The 18916-nt window shown below is 41.2% G+C and overlaps 1 long non-coding RNA gene and 1 other non-coding gene across 2 annotated transcripts; one reads left to right on the top strand and one right to left on the bottom strand.

Annotated features, from left to right (window-relative positions):
• Positions 1-5394: 5394 nt before the first annotated feature.
• LOC133375656 (uncharacterized) lies at positions 5395-18123 on the top strand. The gene is made up of 3 exons (XR_009760281.1): positions 5395-5449; positions 11849-11911; positions 17321-18123. It is a non-coding gene; the product is annotated as an uncharacterized LOC133375656 (long non-coding RNA).
• On the bottom strand, positions 11445-11563 carry LOC133375783 (5S ribosomal RNA). Its single transcript, XR_009760319.1, has one exon. It is a non-coding gene; the product is annotated as a 5S ribosomal RNA (ribosomal RNA).
• Positions 18124-18916: the final 793 nt, after the last annotated feature.

Raw genomic sequence — 18916 nt, forward strand, 5'->3', positions numbered from 1 at the left:
ACATAAGATTTTGTGCACATATTTTTTTGGTTGGAAAACTGCACCATAAAATTCAAAGTGGGGATTTCAAAGGATTGCTGTGTTTTGGTTTCTGGATTTTTGTGTGGGGGGGTAATGTACATTATGTAGGTTCAGATTAAAATGAACATTTCTCCCCCATCCATAGCTGTGGCTATATGCAAGAAAGAAATAGAAAATAAAACTCTACATCTATTAAGCTTAGATAGAATTCAGATTCTTATTTCTAAGAGTCTGAAGCTTCTGAGCCCAAATGTTGGCACAATTATGGTTGTAATACAAATAAACTGCTGCCTTGGGTTCCTTTGGGAAGAAGAGCAGAATATAAATTTGCTGCTACTGCTGCTGCTGCTATTATTATTTTATTATTGAATTATCTGGGGATTGGGAACATGTGGCTCTCCAGATGTTGTTGAACTATAACTCCCATCATGCCCGACCACTAGCCATGCTGGCTGGGACTGATGGGAGTTGGAGTCCACCATCATCTGGAGGGCCACAGGTTCACCATTTCTGATCTATATCATTCAGCTTCCCTAAGAGGATAGTTTTCAATCAGCTCCTTTATTTTTTTTTCTGATTTGCTTTCCCCTTCATCCCATGCTTCCTAAATTCCGTTTTAACTAGGCTGTTTTCTAAAATTAATTTTGGATTGGAGCATTACAGCAGTTTGCATCTTTCAGTTCCCTCATTTCATTTCAACCGCAATTACACACAATACAGCAATTGCCTACATAGAGCTAAATACAGAAGTAGTCAATTTCACAAAAAACATGGGGACCAACAGTCCTTCTCAGTTCAAAGACTAAGCCATTTTTGCTTGCAAAATTGTATATAGTCTGCTAGTCCAAGCATTCCTCTTGGTTTACCAAGGTGCTGGACATTCCAGAGTTACTTTTCTGCAGGCAACTTTAGTCGGGAAGCAACAGGACAAAACAGCAAATGGCAAACTTGTAAACTGTAGCTTCAAGGACATAGCCCTGCATTAACAATGCAAATATATCAAATTATATAAGGGGCTGTCTCTGGTGGAAAGTCCTTGCATAAGGTGGTTTGGGATGAAATGGTTCTCTCTGTTTCTCATTTTTCCAGTCTTAAATTTGCTTCTCCACATTTTTGAAGCAATTCGTGATTTTTTTTAAAAAAATCCTCATGAAAATTCTCCAGCATTTAAGCACAAATTTATCCTAATAAATACATTTTTGTATGCAGTTTTGACTAATGTACTCACTCTTGCCATTTCTCTTCATATAATGCAAACTTTGGTGGGTTGGAGAGCTGGATCCCAACATTTGAATAAGTGCGAACTTCGAAGGATAGCTGTGTTTCGGTTCTCATGTTGTTTTGGAAAGTGTAGATTTAATAGATCCAGCTTTAAATGCAAATGGAATCAAATTTCTCTCCCATCCCTAAAGGTGGAGGATCCAGCTTTTACTAATCCCTCTGTGCCATATCCAGTGTAATTCCCCCAATCCTCAGGAGCAGCTTTTTAGGATGTGTAGGGGGTTGCAGTGAAGGGAATGGCAAAAATTGGGTGCCTTGTATCTCTGTGCTATTTAACCTTGCATACACATCAATTCAATTTACCTTTTTGTTACAAGTTAAAAAGAGCCCAGCATTATTATTCATCTCTCCAACAGAACAAGATGACTCTTTCTTTGTCTCTCCCTCTATCTCTCCTCCCCCCCCCCCACCAGTGGCTCCATCTCTACAGGACTAAGCCAACCAGTTCATGGGGCTTATATGTGCATTGATAAAACACTGCAGATATCGAGAGAGAGAGAGAGATACGCAATATTGGTATGATTCCATGTAAGATTGGATCAAGATTATTTTTGTGGTGTTTGATTGAGGCACAATGAGCTCACGTACATTGGCAGAACACCACACAAAAGAATTTTGATACAACTACATGTTACAACAATTACATCAAGTATGCTGTTCTCTTTTCTTTCATTGTAGTAGTTTATCAGTCCACAAAAGTACATGTGTACTGGTGCACAACACCACACAAAAATAATCTTGTTGGGGGGTGGAGAGGTCATGCATATGATCATATCAAGAGGCCCTTTTTGCAGTGTTTTGATCCTTGACATTTTAGTCATGGAGAGAAGAAAATCATAGGAACTCAAAGGTGCACCAGACTGTGCATGCACAGTGCTTAGTACAAAACTCAGAAATAAATTTTCAACAATGAATGTCTGAAACTTCTGACTGCATCAATCCCATGTTTGAAAAGAAGACCAACTTTTGAAAACAAGACCAGATGTGCTGAATTTCAGAAAAATCTTTAGAAAGCCATGAAGTCAGGAATGGGATGATAATATTTTTTGTGTACACCCAGGCTCTGAATGGTGAGAGATTTCAACACATACCTTGGGTTTGGCTTCCTTAGAATGAAGGCTTCTGGAGACTGTGGTGTCTTGGTGACATATGGTTTTATTTTGACATACATACATGCTGAGCATAAGAAGGGCTCACAGTATTAACATTCCAACAGATTAGATTTCTAATGGCCATAGCTTTGGATTCAGCACAGAGAACAAGTCAGGGCTCTGGGTCTTCCCAGCTCCAGCTGAAAAAAATGGGTCTGTTGTTCTCTTACACTCGCCAATGACATCACCTACAGCCAGGTGGGGAGCAGGAAAAGCCAGCCTCCTTTTGCCCCCTTTTGGAAGCATCTCCAGCTAGTAGTTTTGGTTGCAACCAATCACTTGTATTCTTTAGTCAAGCAAAGAGGTACTTAATGGACTTGGCTACAGCCATTAACTTAACATAAAACAAAAATAAAACCACCCTGCTCTAAAGAGCACAGATATGGAGCTAAGCTAGGGGTGGGAAACCTCAGGCCCAGGGAGCTGAATGCCACCTTACGGACCTCTGTGTGTAGCCTTGGAACTCTTCCCAAGTCACACCCTTCAATGCCCCTCCTTGCCAAGTGCTTTTGCCTGGTTGGAATATCTCCTTGATCTCTGATCATGGCTTTTGCTTGCCTGGATGAAGGTTAGAAAGGGGTATGTAAGAAACTAGACTATTATACCAAAGTAAAATTTACACTTTTTGCTCCACCCATTTTTGCCTCTGGCCACGCCCATAACCAGCATGTGACCCTTGGGAAGGAAATGTGGTCCTCAGGCTGAAAAAGGTTCCCTGCTCCTGAGCTAAGCTACTGTGTCGCCTAATACTGTGTTGTCTACGTTGGGCTTTGCGGACTGCAAATAATTTGCTAACAAGTCACATCTGGCAGAGGGGAAGACTAGCCTGCCAGGGAAATGCTGCTAATTTACTGGAAGACATATTCTATTTGAATATACAAAGAGGGCATTTCTTAATGTTCCCGATTAATTGTTGTTTGTTAAGGGTTCTGGGAGTTGTAAGGAGACCCTTGTTCCCCTCACAGAGCTACTGTTCTCAGAGTGGTTGAACAACCAGGAGTTGTTAGAAGACTCATATGGAGTGGTTTAATAGGCATTCTCTCTTCCCGAGGAACTCTGAGAGTTGCAGCTCTGTGAGGGAATAGGGGTCTCCTAACAACTCTTTAACAAACAACCTTTAACAAACTACAGTTCCCCGGATTCTTTGAGGGTAGCCATAACTGTTTAAAGTAGTTTGATATTGCTTTAAATTTATGGTGCAGATTGGCGCCAGTCTGCAAACATGCATGATGTCCTGACTGAAAGAGGAAATTTGCAGAAACACTGCCTCCATGAACACATCTTCTCACGGAGGTGGGGGTGTTTTATTTATGTTCTGTTTGACTTGCTGAAAACTACCTGCCTTGATTTCAGTTTTGGAAGCTGAGTAGGATAACTTAAAATAAGCACAATCATAGAGAATATTAGTGGCATAAAAGCATTTTATGGGGTAGAGCTTTAGTCAAAACAAATGCTTTGAGGATTGAGGAGGTGGTATCTACATGATAAATTATCCTTTCTCTCTCTTTGCCTGAGATTGTTGCAAAATGTTTGCTGGAGATTGTTGCCAAATGGCCTCCTTTCTTTTTTGCTCGGGGGGGGGGGGGAGAGAAAATTAAATCTTTTGCAATATTCTGTTAAAATACTGTAGCCAACCTGTTAGGACCTGCACATAACATCTTGAAACAATTTCTGAAGCATGCCATTAGAGATCAAATAGTCCAATGCATTAAAAGTAAAAACTGTGCTATACATTTAAAACACTACCACTTTAAACAGTCATGGCCTCTCCCAAAGAATCCTGGGAGTTGTAGTTTGTTAAGGATGCTGACAGTTGTTAGGAAGCCTCTATTCCCTCACAGAACTACAATTCTCAGAGTTCCGACAGAAGAGGGATTGGTTATTCAACCCCTCTGAGAAGGGTAGCTCTGTGTGGGGATACAGGATCTCCTAACAATTCTCAGAATCTTTAACAAACAACAGTTCCCACAATTCTTTGGGGGAAGAAGATGCATCCTAGGTGCAGATGTGCAGCTGGGTGTGCATTCTGATTCACATTCAGGTACATGGCATCTGGTGCGCTACCCCATTTATGGATGAGAGTTTGTTTCCATTCACATTGTCATGAGAACATCCCCAAGTACTGTCCCAATCTGTGCACACACTCTGTTCCTTTCACAGAGCTACAGTTCTCAGAGTTCCTTGGGAAGAGGGATTGATTGTCAGATCACTCCATAGGGGTCTCCTAACAACTTTCAGGTTAGGAAAGTACTTGACATCTAAAAGAGGGGCCAGGGAGCATGCCTGATGCTGTGTCCAAGTCCAGGAATCTTGACATCACTCCTCTGTAATCATATGATGCCCCTTTCATGCAAGGAATGAACGAAGGGGGCTAGTATATCACATTTATGCTATATTCAACTCTTTTCTCAAGCCATCATTCTGGGAAAGAGGCCGTATACTGTGTTCTGAGCTTGTAAAAGAAAGTAATCCTAAAATGATTAACCGAAAACCAAAGACTGCAGACAAGAATTTTTGCACAACAGTGGTCTGTTTGTGTGTGTGTTTTCCTTCTGAAGTCTTATGCTTTAAATGGAATTCTTTTGCTTTTTTTTCATGTGGTCCCTGTGGATAGCAATAGCAGAAAGCAATGCAGTTTTTCTTTCATGTTCCATATTGTATGGGGCAGAATGGCTCTGAAACAACCATAAAGCAGCCTGTACGTTGACAAGGAGGACTTACCCTTCTGCAAAGTGGCTCTCTGGAATTTCAACTCTCAAGTTCAAACAGGGTTCAAATGCTGCCTGTTCACTAGGCAGGAAATGAGTGTCACTATCGTTAGACTTTGGTCCAGTGTTGCCCTGCAGTATAGCGGAAGAATTTGCTGAATCATACCTGTGATTCATCGTGCATAATTGCTTAGGTGATTGTATAGTACCAGCAGCTACAGCCACTGTAAACAGAAGAAATAAACAATTGCTGTTACAGCTGCTGTGCTGCAAATTCAGGGAAGAAGGGTAAGTGAGAGGAAGAACAAGGCTAAGAGAAGGGAAGGGGAGAAGCACCTTGATAACACAAAAAAAGTTCATAACGTTATGATCATGATCTGTTAATATCTTGTAGCATTTATAAAATATAAATGATGGGGTCAAGAAGCCATTCAAGCAGTAACCATAAGGAAGAATTTCCTTGCGGAATTGCCTTACCACAAATGTGCCCACTCGAACACTTCAATCTGCAGAACTGGCACCGTTACAGGTGCCACATAATATTTGTTCTACACTTTTAAGAAATAGTTTAGTGTGGCGGCACCTATGCTTTGGAACTCCCTGCCTATTGATATCAGGCAGATCCCTTTGCTGTATTATTTTTGGTGCCTGCTTAAAATATTCCTGTTTAAGTTCCTGCTCTTTACTCTGCACTACTGGGCATGTACTTGGGAGATTTAAAAGACACAAAAAAGGTGTGGGAGGGAGATTGGGGGATAGAAATTGAGGACCAGAAGTGTTCAGCATTATGGAGCAAAGCTTTAATACATATGGCTTGCAATCAGCTCAAAGAATCTGTCTTGAAGTTGGAAGGATTTAAACATTGGAAGGATTTAAAAGGTGCAACACTAGAATAGTGATACCATAAAGTCTGGTATTTAGCTTACATGGAGAAACAAACTCAGAGTTTCGCATGGACCTTCAAAAACAGACATTTTTTAAAGTGTTTGGTATGATTTCATTGCATTTGTTAACACAAAGGAGAATAACAAAAGTCTACCATGCAAGAATTTGGAACGCATAACATATTTAGCTTTTATTGTTTCTTGTATTAATGCTTTTATAATTTGTTGTCATTGTCATTGCTTTCCTGCTGAATTTCTTAATATCTCATCTCCTGGTTTTTACATTGTCTTCATCACTGGGGTAGGGAAAAGGTTTTATAGCTGGAGATAGAAAAGTCTGTATATTTTTCATGTATAGCTGTTTTCTTAAATTGAAAATATATCTTTAAAAAAAATCTATTTAGTGAAGCCTACCCAGACACATAAATAGAATTTCTACCTGGACACATCCTTCTCTAGGATGCACACCTTAACGTGGTGAGGGGGTTTGAGAGTGTCGAAGAAGCTGAGAGCAATGCAGTCAGGAGTCTAGATCAAGAGGCTAGACTCCTAGCAGGGGCACCCAAGGAAGAATGGTCAAAGTTGAGACACCAGACTAAGATGCATCTAGACTCAGAGGACATCAATGGTAAACCACCTCTGAATAACTCTTACCACGAAAACCCTATGAACAGAGTATCCAAAATGCAACATGAGATAGAGCTGGAAGATGAGACCTCCAGGTCAGATGGCACTCACCGAGCTACTGGGGAAGTACAACGGACAAGTATGAGTAGAGCTGTAAATGATGCCACTGGGTCAAAGCCAAAAGGAAGCCCAGAGGCTGATATGCACAGATGCGAATGGAGAGTCCAGAGTTGTACAACGTACGCAATAGGAACATGGAATGTGAGAAGCATGAACCAGGGAAAGTTAGAAGTTGTCAGGCAAGAAATGGAATGCATCAACATTACAATACTTGCCATGAGTGAATTAAAATGGATGGGAATGGGACACTTTCAATCAGGCAACTACAAAATATTTTCTGCAGGAAATGAGAAATTAAGAAGAAATGGGGCTGCTTTAAAAGCAACTGCTGAAGGGGCCAGAGACCATCTACCTGTGTAAGTTTCTGCAACACGTGCTCCCTGCATTTCTGGCTAATTTCCACCTGGCCTGGAAGGGTGGGGCCCTGTCTCTCTCCAGCTACAAAAGCAGCAACTGCTGAAGGGGCCAGAGACCGTGTGTGTGTATGTGTGCGTGAACCTGCTGCTCGGGATGTCTATTGGCTACTGGGGTTAGTTGTTTTTTAGTTGTTTTGGGGGTCAAGATTTAATTTTGGAGATTCATTTTTGCTGTTATTTGGACTATAGCATATTTTTGTTAAACACTGTTGTGAAGTGTGTGGGGATTGTTTAATTGTATATTTATTGAGATGTTCTCATTAGTTTGTTGTTTATTATTATTGTTTGGCTACTTATATACTGTGTATATTTATATGTTAAAAATAAAAATGCTACTTATTTGCTGGGAAATTGAAGATTTTTATCTAGGCCTTTTGATAAAGTGTTTGGTTCTCTTATTGTGACACATTTAAATGTTTTTTCTTTTCTTTTAATAATGTTATTTGTTATTGAATTTTGAGAATTGCATTATTGTATTTATGCTTTATGATGTGTTATATTCATGTTTTTGTAAGCCGCCTTGAGGGCCTTTTGGCCATAAGGCGGGATATAAATTTAATAAATAAATAAATAAATAAAATAGTAAGAAGTGATGTAGCAAAAGCAATTAGGAGCTGCAATGCAAGGTGTGAGTGAGTGAACCCAGTGAGATTTAACAGAAAACCTATTAATATAACCATCATCCAAGTCTATGCTCCAACAGCAAATGCAGAAGAGGAGGAATTGGAGAGATTTTACGCAGAAGTACAGGAGGAATTGATCACACACCAAAACAAGATGTACTGATAATCATGGGGGACTGGAATGCAAAAGTAGGGAACAGAGAAGAACTAGGGATTGTGGGGAAATGGGGCTTAGGAGATAGAAAGGAAGCAGGTTGTTGTTGTTGTTATGTGCCTTCAAGTCGATTACGACTTATGGCGACCCTATGAATCAGTGACCTCCAAGAGCATCTGTCAAAGGAAGCAGGAGAAAGACTTTACTGAATTCGGTGAAGCCAAGAATTTGTTTCTTGCAAACACATTTTTAAAGCAACCGAAAAGACAACTGTACATATAGACATCACAAAATGGTCACTATAGGAATCAAATTGATTATATAATTGGTAGCAGAAGTTGGAGAAGTTCCATACTTTCTGCAAAAACAAGATCAGGAGCAGACTGCAGTACAGATCATGAACTGGTAATATAAAAAATCAGAGTAAAGCTAAAGAAGAACAACAAAGCAATTCCAATGCCAAAATGCAATTTAAATAACATCCCAGAAGAATATAAAGATACAATAAGGAACACGTTTGAGGCTTTAAACTTAGTTGACAGAGAACCAGAAGAACTATAGGTTGAAGTCAAGAGACATTATCAAGGAAGAATGCAAAAAGACAATACCTCTAGCTAGAAAGAGAGAAAGACCTCAATGGATGACTGATGAAACGATAGAAGGAAAGCAGATAAGACAGAATGATAGAAGGAAAGCAAGAGCAAAAGGAGACAGAAACGTGATCAGAACCCTAAATGCAATAATACAGACACTAGTACATAGGGACAAAGAGAACTATTGCAATAGTTATTGTATAGAAACAGAAGAGGACAACAAAAAAGGTAGAATAAGAGCCCTATTCCAAAAGATTAGAGAAATTAAAGGGAAATTTAAACCAAGAGTTGGGATATTGAATAATCAACAGGGGAACATACTGACTGACCAAGATAAAATAAAAGGAAGATGGAAGCAATACACTGAAGAACTCTATAAAAGAGATGCAAGGATGACAGATTCATTCACAGAGGAACTGTATGATGAAGAACCAGTCATTTTAGAATGTGAGGTGAAAGCTGCTCTTAAAATACTTGGAAGAAAAAAATCACTAGGAACAGATGGCATACCAATAGAGTTGCTACAAGCTACTGAGACTGAACCTGTCCAATTTTTGACAAAAATCTGTCAAGAAATATGGAAAATTAAACAATGGCCCACAGACTAGAAGTGTTCCATATACATCTCAATTCCAAAGAAAGGGAATCCCAGGGAATGCAGTAATTATCAAACTATTGCCTTAATATTCCATGCAAGTAAAGTAATGCTCAAGATTCTACAACAAAGGCTCTTACCATATATGGAGTGAGAAATGCCAGATGTCCAAGCTGGATTTAGAAAGGGAAGAGGTACCAGAGATTATATTGCAAACATACTTTGGATAATGGAATGGACCAAGGAATTTCAGAAGAAAATCATCCTGTGTTTTATAGATTACAGCAAAGCCTTTTATTGTGTAGATCATGAAAAACTATGGAATGCTTTAAAAGAAATGGGGGTGCCGCAGCATCTGATTCTCCTGATGCGCAGCCTATACTCTGGACAAGAGGCTACTGTAAGGACAAAATATGGAGAAACCGATTGGTTCCCCGTTGGAAAGGGTGTGAGACAGGAGTGTATTTTATCACCCTATTTGTTTAATCTATATGCAGAGCATATCATACTTAAATCGAGATTGGACCAAGATGAAGGAGGTGTGAAAATTGGAGGGAGAAATATCAATAATTTAAGATATGCAGACTATACCATTCTGCTAGCAGAAATCAGTAAAGATTTGAAACAAATGCTGATGAAAGTTAAAGAGGAAAGCACAAAAGCAGGACTACAGCTAAACATCAAAAAGACTAACGTAATGACAACAGAAAGTTTATGTAACTTTAAAGTTGACAATGAGGACATTGAACTTGTCAAGGATTATCAATACCTCGGCACACTCATTAACCAAAATGGAGACAATAGTCAAGAAATTAGAAGAAGGCTAGGACTGAGGAGGGCAGCTATAAGAGAACTAGAAAAGGTCCTCAGATGCAAAGATGTGTCACTGTACACTAACGTCATTCAGACCATTCCTGATCTCAATGTATGGATGTGAAAGTTGCACAGTGAAAAAAGTGGACAAGAGAAAAATCAATTTCTTTGAAATGTGGTGTTGGAGGAGAGCTTTGTGCATACCATGGACCACAAAAAAGACAAATAATTGGGTGATAGAACAAGTGAAACCAGAACTATCACTAGAATGATGAAACTGAGGTTATCATACTTTGGACACATAATGAGAAGATATGATTCACTAGAAAAGACCATAATGCTGGGAAAAACAGAAGGGAGTAGAAAAAAAGGAAGATGGATTGATTCCATAAAGGAAGCCACAGACCTGAACTTACAAGATCTGAATAGGGTAGTTTATAGCAGATGCTATAGGAGGTCGCTGGTTCATAGGGTCACCATAAGTCAAAATTGACTTGAAGGCGCCTAACAACACCAGGACACATTAGATGCTGGTGTATTTTAATCTCTTCTTAGCTTACTGCTGATTTTAATTGTCTTCTAAATGTTTTTAACTGTTTTTATTGATAGTTTTACAATTTGTTGTAAACTATTTAGAGGTTTTGTTATCATCAAGGGACATATAAATTTTGTGAAATCAAATAAACAAACTCCATTGACAATATTGGTGAAAATGGTTTATACAAAAATACTTGCTCCTACAACTGCTCCTGAATTATGTCCATGATATTCTTCCATTCTAGACGCTTGAGCTGGATTGTCATCTGGAGAGACTGTCTGCTGGTTCCAGCTGTAGCAGAGACACCCACTTCATTAGTGTGGTTGCAGTTGTTTACATTTGCTTGATTTGTTTTAACTTGAAATGCTTGGCTGCATTCTTAATGGAGTGCAATTTCCCTGTTCTTCTCTACTTCAGTAAGAATACAGGATTCTGAGCCAGCATTCAACCAATGAGTTGCCCAAGGCCTTAGCCAGCTGCCTTTTAGATGCATGCACAAAAGTTCTGTAATGGTATACCGGCTGTTACTGCTACTGAAACTCTCAGAAATTGATATGCAGCCATGATGGTATACAGACAACTCCCCCATGTGTTCAGTGAATGAACCTGCTGGCCACACCCCTAATGCCAATGCACTTGCTGGAATATCCTTTGTTGTGATATGCCTTCAAGTCGATTACAACTTATAGAGACCCTATGAATCTTTTTTGGATATATTCATAGGATTTCCATGGTAAGAGGTATTCAGAGGTGGTTTACCATTGCCTTCCTCTAAGCCAGCCTTTCCCAACCAGTGTGCCTCCAGATGTTGTTGGACCACAACTCCCATCTTTCCTGACCATTGGCAATGCTGGCTGAGGCTGATGGGAGTTGTGGTCCAACAACATCTGGAGGCACACTGGTTGGGAAAGGCTGCTCTAAGCCTATGGCACCCGGTATTCCCAGGCGGTCTCCCATCCAAGTACTAACCAGGCCTGACCCTGCTTAGCTTCCGAGATCAGACGAGATTGGGTGTATTCAGGGTAGTATGGCCGTGGACTATCCTTAATCCCTACATATTCAGAGGAAGTATGAGAGGCAACTTCTGCATATGTATGTGTACTTGTGCATGATTGCAAGCCCCTTTTCATGCTACTGTTGAACATGTGGCTTTTGGGGGGTTGGCTAGTTGGTATGTTGGAACAATCTCACTTCACCCTCATGCATTCTTTGAACACTCCAAGTAAGGGGGGTTGTTTGAATGGGGGGGTATGAGAACTACAAAGTCAGCTGCTTAGTCACCCCATGCATAGTTGGTAATTAATGTTAACCTTTTATGCTCAAGGCAACTCTCATTGAATGCTGGAACTATATGACAAGACCACCCAACCGTGCAGCCGTTTGTTTGGTGAGTAACTGCCCTGCTTGAGTCCTCTCTCTCAATTCATTCTTGGAAATGTTTTATGTGGTTGCTGTCCCCCATCCAGATCTCAAACCACATCTTGTTCCCCGGTGTATTTGTGTTATGGGAGAAGAACAGCTGAATTTACAAGCAGCTCTTTGCCACGGGTGGTGCTGGGAACTATGTTTCCTCTATTCTTGCATTGCAATTCCCAAGCAGCTTGTATTAATTATTTATTTATAAAAGTATTTCTATCCTGTCCTCTTGCAAAGCATCAGGAGGGGGGTGTACCGCAACATAAACACATCTAACAACAATGCAAAACAATCATTACAATGACTGGCTGCTAAAAAGAACCCCACACATTTTAAACAGCTGCATAGGCCTGTTGGCACAAAAAAAGTCTTCAAGAGATGCCTGAAAGTCCAAAGTGAGGATGCCTGCTGAAACTCTGCCGGAAGAGAAAACGATTGTTTTGTATTGTTCCACAGCGTGGGACTGGTAACACTAATTATCCAACTTCTGGTTGAGGCCAGTGCGGTCTCTGTAACATGGGGACAGCTAACAGCTTTCCTTTCAGATGATCTCAGTGATTGGGGTGGGATATAAGAGCTCAGGCGGTCCTTAAGGTATCCTGGATCCAAGTTGTTCAGGGCTTTGTTTATCAACACAAGACCCTTGTGAAATGCAAAAAGCATTGTGAAAGCTTGTGTGCATTCTGGAATGGAAGCATGCACACAGAAAACAACAAGCCAATTTAGAAGGCTCCCCTCCCCCAGTAGTCTAATTTTTTTTAGGGTTGTTTCCAATGTGAGACCTGCGAAGGGAAGAGGGATGCCATCACAGCTCTCAGCACCCTTAACAAACTACAGTTCTCAGGATTCTTTGGGGGAAGCCATGACTATTTAAAGTGGTATATGTGGCCTAGGGAGTCCAGAGTCTGTGAGTTCAAATCCCCGCTCGTGTCTCCTGGGTGTCAAGGGCCAGCTAAAGATCACCCCCACAGGGAGTGGCTCAGGGGTTACGTGCCCTGCCACCTGGGCAAGCTGCATAGTCCCAAGGAGCCCAGTTGCCCCCTAGCTGGCAGTTGCGGACAAGGAAGGGGCTGGCTTGTGCAGTTGTGGCAAGCTGAGCAGGCCCTAGCCAGCTGGGGAGGACTAGCCTTAGAGGGAGGCAATGGTAAACCCCTTCTGAATACCACTTACCATGAAATCCCTATTCATAGGGTCGCCATAAGTCAGGATTGACTTGAAGGCAGTCCCACACCTTGTTAGAGTAAATAGCGTAACTAACTGAAAAGTCTGGTGCCTCTTTAAAGAGGCAGCATATTTTCTGATAAGATTTGGAAGTAGAGTGATTTGGGCAGAAGGACACGGGAAGACTCAAGAGTCGAAGTTTAGCAACTAATCTCCATAATAAATGGGCATGTCACTGGAAAAGCTGCTGGAAAAGACACAAGGATAGCTTCCCATCTATATTAGTCAAGCATAAGCTCTAAAATTCCTCAGATTTTCTTCCATTTTTTTTAAAAAAAGTGAAATTAGAGATGAATTGTAATTTAACTGCTAATAAGGAAGCATTTCTAATAGTAGTAGGGCAATTTTTCCATGTCCCTTTCACAAATGTTCACTTCTTCTTTCCATTGCCATCACTTGCTTTTACTTTGAAATGCCTTCTCATACCTTCAGTGGCTGACTATACAACATTGTGACATCATCCTCATGAACCTTGATTGGACAGGATTACAAAAATGTCTAATCCAGGCAATGTGATACTCACCTGCCCTCATTCGCCTTCTGTGACATCATCACATAGCCCATCTGGCTATGAAATATCACATCATTCTCTTGACAACATGATTCCTGATTGGCCTGATAAAAATATCAATCTAATCCTGGAAGGAGAAAGAAGTAGCAGGCAGAGGAAAAGGTGAAGCAGCAGCAACCTGGGGAAATAATGATGTCAAACTTAAAACCATGGTGTTTTCCCCAGATCTTTATTCCCCTTTTCTTCCTCCCCTACCTTTCCTCTTCCTTTTTACCCTTTTCTACATTTTCCAGAATACATTTACCAGAATAAGCAAATCAATATATTAGTATGTCAACTGTTACGTATGGAACTTGAACACAGACAAAGTAAGATGCTGTTAGGAGAGAGGGGTAGGGAAAAGTTTAGGAGGGGAACCATCAGAAACAGTGGCTTATTGATATATATCAAGGGTGTGGAAATGTATCTGGCACCCCCCGTGGGCCAAATTTGACAGGTTGGTGGGTCCACTCACCTGTCAAATCACTTGATGTCACAATAACATCAGATGGCACATTGCTCTGAAACCCCAACAACCAGATGACTGGGCCAAACGGGCCTGTGCTGTGCTTTGACGTCCTGATGATCACCTAATCATCAGCACTTCAGAAGCCCCCTTTGGCCCAGTCAAACCTCCTTTTACCTGCCTACACCTGATGTCATATATGACATCATGGGATTGGCAGGTGGGTGTGGCTTGGCCAAAATGGCTTGATGGGCCATTGGTTCGCCACCATCATCTTTGGAAAGGAGGAGGAACAGGATTTTTCTGTTGTAAAAGTCTTGAACACAGGGCCAGTACCAATTTGCTGCGGGACCTGTGGCACCAGCCTGCCGCATGTGCACACAAACACGGGGGAGGTGGTGACATGTGCATGCACTTAAATATGCCCCAATTGTGCCACCCAAGATGGCATGTGTGTGCACTGACATGCAAGGTGAAGTGACAATGGAACCTATTACCTAGAGAGGTGGTGGGCTCTCCGACACTGGAGACATTCAAGAGGCAGCTGGACAGCCATCTGTCGGGAATGCTTTGATTTGGATTCCTGCATGGAGGCCCCTTCCAACTCTACTATTCTGTGATTCTATGATTCTGACCGGGTGTATTTAAGTGCCTGCCTGCTGCGCACACGTGTGGGGGTGATGTCGGCTGGGACAACAGAGCTCCTGCTCTACAGTCCATGTCACCATCTGTGCTTGGTCCATGACCCAATGCTGGTGGGGATTGCATAGTGGGAGCTCCACCCTCCCAGCTGCAGGGGCCCTCGGCCAGCACAGGGCCCTCAGCCAGTGCCCAACCTGGCCACCTGCTGGTGCTGGGCCTGTTTGAACACTTTTTGATAAACAATAAATAAAATGGCAATTATATATAAAATCTGTGTTTTTCAGACACAATGGGTTGTATCTAACACTCAGCATCCTCAGAGTGGACCCTCTGAAATTAATAGGCATGACTAACTTAAATCCATTAATTTTAAATGGTCTGCTCTGAGTAAAACAGTTGGATACCACCCAATATCTATCCCACTAAAATTGCTGTTTGAAACTTGGATCTTGAAATGGAAGAATATTCTCTACAGCCCTAACTGGATTCTATAGTTTAAATCAATATAATCTGACATGTATAGTTCAGCGTAATAGAGCAAACTATGGTGGATACAATACTAGGAAGGGAGTATTTCACATCCAGAAACGCCAATCAGAGCAGTGTCCAAAATGGGCAAGGAAGATTATTAATCAAGATTTGGAAATATTGCAATATTCAATATACACAGCATTTTTTTAAAAAACAAATGAACAAACAAATGAAAAGAGTTAATTTTATTTGGATAACCTATATTGACACCCCCCAAAAAATGCTGAAGTCAACAGTGCAAGGAGGGGGACTGAAAGTGTGCAAAAGAAAAATAGGATAGCAAAATGGCCTGGAAATCCAATCATTCTCTTTCATATACCTGATCTCAGATGCCTTACAACAAAACTGAAAAGAGAACAGAGCAGAACATGCAATAGCAAAGTATTGCCAAATACCCTTAGAGGGAAATAGCAAGTTGTTTGGATACCATTCTAACGATGAGACAAAAGAACAGTGATTTATTGGGAAAAGTCCCATTTTTGTAGACAGACTGAGCGCAGATGAAGTACCTTCAGCCCAGACATATCGGGACACCACACGAATAAATAAGACATATCATGGATCTGTGTCTGGAGAAAGGAAAAGCAATTATGATTCCTGCTTTATGAGAAAACCCAGAAACAGTGTAATTGGTCCAATATGTTGACCCATGGCCAGGAGAGGACAGGGGAGTCTCAAGAGTTAGATGTCCTCACTTGCACCTGGTAGAAAAGTCCTAGTTCCTACTGGAGAGGTAAGCCTTTGTGTAGGCTGTTGAATAAACAGAGTTAGCACACATAGCTGTGAAAGCGGCTGTATGTTGAATGCTGTATGAACAGCCTTCCCTATGGTTCCAATCACACAGACATTTTTGCTATGGAAAATAAGTAAGCTTAGTTTATTATAAGAAATACTTTGATAGAAAAGAGTTCCTTGTTATACCTCATTACGTTGGAGATGCAAGGGAGCCATGCTTGCTCCACTGATCACAGCAGAGAGAGACAAAAAGATGTCTCCTCTCCCAAGGCGGGATGAAGAAGGGAGGAATCAGGAAATGAGGCCAGCAACCCTCAGAGTATCGGTCTACGCATCTGAAGGAAGATCAGCACAGGTTAGATCCGAAAGACAGTCTAGGCAGCTTGAAGTTTTCCCTCTCTATCTTCCCTTCCCCCATGGAAACCCCATCAAGCTGAGTTGCATCCCAACACTTCCAACATGGGCTGCATGACTGTACCACTTCAGCTATTCAGAGCTTGGAAAAGTTACTTTTTTGAACTACAACTCCCATCAGCCCAATCCAGTGGCCATGCTGGCTGGGGCTGATGGGAGTTGTAGTTTAAAAAAGTAACTTTTCCAAGTTCTGGCTATGGTACAGTGGTAAGTACTGAAGTGCAGGAGCTGACCATAGTCCCCTTCCCTCAGCCATGCCCCAAACACCAAAAATGCAAGCAGCTGTGTTGATCCAGTATCCCTCTCTCTACCTCTATCTGTGTTTGTGTAGATAGATTATATATTATACAAATACACCAGCAGAGGATAGTTCTTTAGGGCAGATGGGGCAACCTCAGTTTGCCCTCAGCCAGCCCACACCTACCTGATTCTTACTTACAGCCAGTCCAGGGTGTGGCTTTGGCTGACAGCTTCCTCCTCCTTACTCTCAGTGTTGCCCTTACAGAAAGCAGGGAGGAGAAGGAGGACAAAATTAGAATTAGAACATGAGAAACTAGGCTCTGCTAGTCATTAACTCTGGCTCGACCTACTGTTGGTCTCCCTGCCTTCTGCCCTACCAGTGAAAATATTGGATTCAAAGAACGTATAAACGTGTACAAATGTAGCTGTATGTTTATATAGACTGTAAACTTCCTTTTGCTTGAAAAAAAATTTTTTTTTAAATTACAGAATTTACTATGCTATTCAAGCAGATAGCTAGCTAGCTAGATAGACAGATAGATAGATATGAAGGAATAAAATGTGTTTGTCCTGTTTTACAGGTAGCTACACTAATAAAAAACTAGATGGTGGAAATCTGAATGGTCACCGTGACATTTTGAAATGGCCTATATGTATCACTCTACAAAGGAGAACCATAAATTGTCCATGTTGTCTATTCAGAAGTAGAGATGGGACTGGTAACAAAATGTTAAAGTTTGGAGCGCTGGAAACCTGCTGTGCATGGAGCATATGGGATCTGCTTTAGAGAGGAGCACAATTTAAGTCAGTTCCCAACACTGAAAGGAATATCTCAAAGGAAGGTGACATAGCCCATAGAGCTGGCCCTACCATTAGGAAGATTAGACTGCAGATGCTGAGTGGAACAGGGATATTGGTAAGGTACTGTAGGACAAGCCTATGTGTGCCATGCATCATCTAAGATTCAAATGCCAGTCTGGTTATCTTAGGAGCACCAGATTGGCTCCACCAGGGTGTTTGCCCCACACCGACCTCCCCACCACCTCACCCCTTCTTTTCCCATTAAGCAGCAGCTACTCAGCAGTTGGGAGGTCAGGTCAGCACTCCCACCCCACTCCACCATCCACTAATTCTACAAGATCTGCCACTCAGGGCCTCCTCTCAGTCCCGTCAACTAAAGTGATTGGGTTGGTGAGGACTCGAGAGAGGGCCTTCTCTGTGGCGCCCCCCACGATTTGGAACTCCTTCCCAATAGATCTTCGACATGCCCCTTCCCTATATATATTTCGCCGGGGCCTGAAGACTTGGCTTTTCCATCAGGCCTTTATGAACTTGAGACTTCTAAGGTGAACTAGCTTCAGAATTGTATTACTGACAACTCTAATAAATACTGTAATTTTGCATTGTGCTGTACTGGTTATATTGTTTTTATTGTATCATATTTTACCATGTATTTTATCGTGCTTTATTGTACGCCGCCTAGAGTGGCCATTGGCCAGATAGGCGGCCTATAAATTAAAGTTTATTTAATTCAGCTCAGATATAAAAAAATATAAAAAAAATGTTTTTAAATGGTTTTAGTGTTTTTGTTTGTTGCCCTGAGCTCCTTGGGAGGAAGGGCAAGACATAAATAAATAAATAATATCAAAATATCTCAGGCTGGCCCTGGAAATAGGCCTTGACTTACCATTTGCAAATAATTTCACTTCCTGAAAATTGAATTGTGGCATGACATCAGCTAGCATTGTTGTTTAATATGATCTAGCAATCATATTTTATGTTTCTGAGATGTTGAATTGTTGTTGCCTTAGGTGTCTTATTTTCCTCATTAAACCAGTCTGCTTCATATCACATCATTGCAACGTTCGTTGCTTGAACAGCCAGAGAACTTTGTATGGGGAATACTTACTTATGTCAAAATCAACTATATTTGATTGGTAGCACAGTCGGTTCTTAGTAAAATGTGCAGTAATCTTAATCAGGGAGAGAGAGTAGTTACACAGAGTCTGAGTACATTCTCTCATATGAACAGGGTTCAAACATAGGAAGCAGCCTTAAAACAGATCAGACTGTTTCTTCATTTAGCCCAATATTGTCTGCTCTGATAGGCAGCAGCTCTGCAAACTCTCAGTCATGGAGTCTTTTCCACACAAACCTTTCCAATACCCAACTGATCC

The sequence above is a fragment of the Rhineura floridana genome, chromosome 1 (genome assembly GCF_030035675.1).
Source record: "Rhineura floridana isolate rRhiFlo1 chromosome 1, rRhiFlo1.hap2, whole genome shotgun sequence".
NCBI lineage: Eukaryota > Metazoa > Chordata > Lepidosauria > Squamata > Rhineuridae > Rhineura > Rhineura floridana.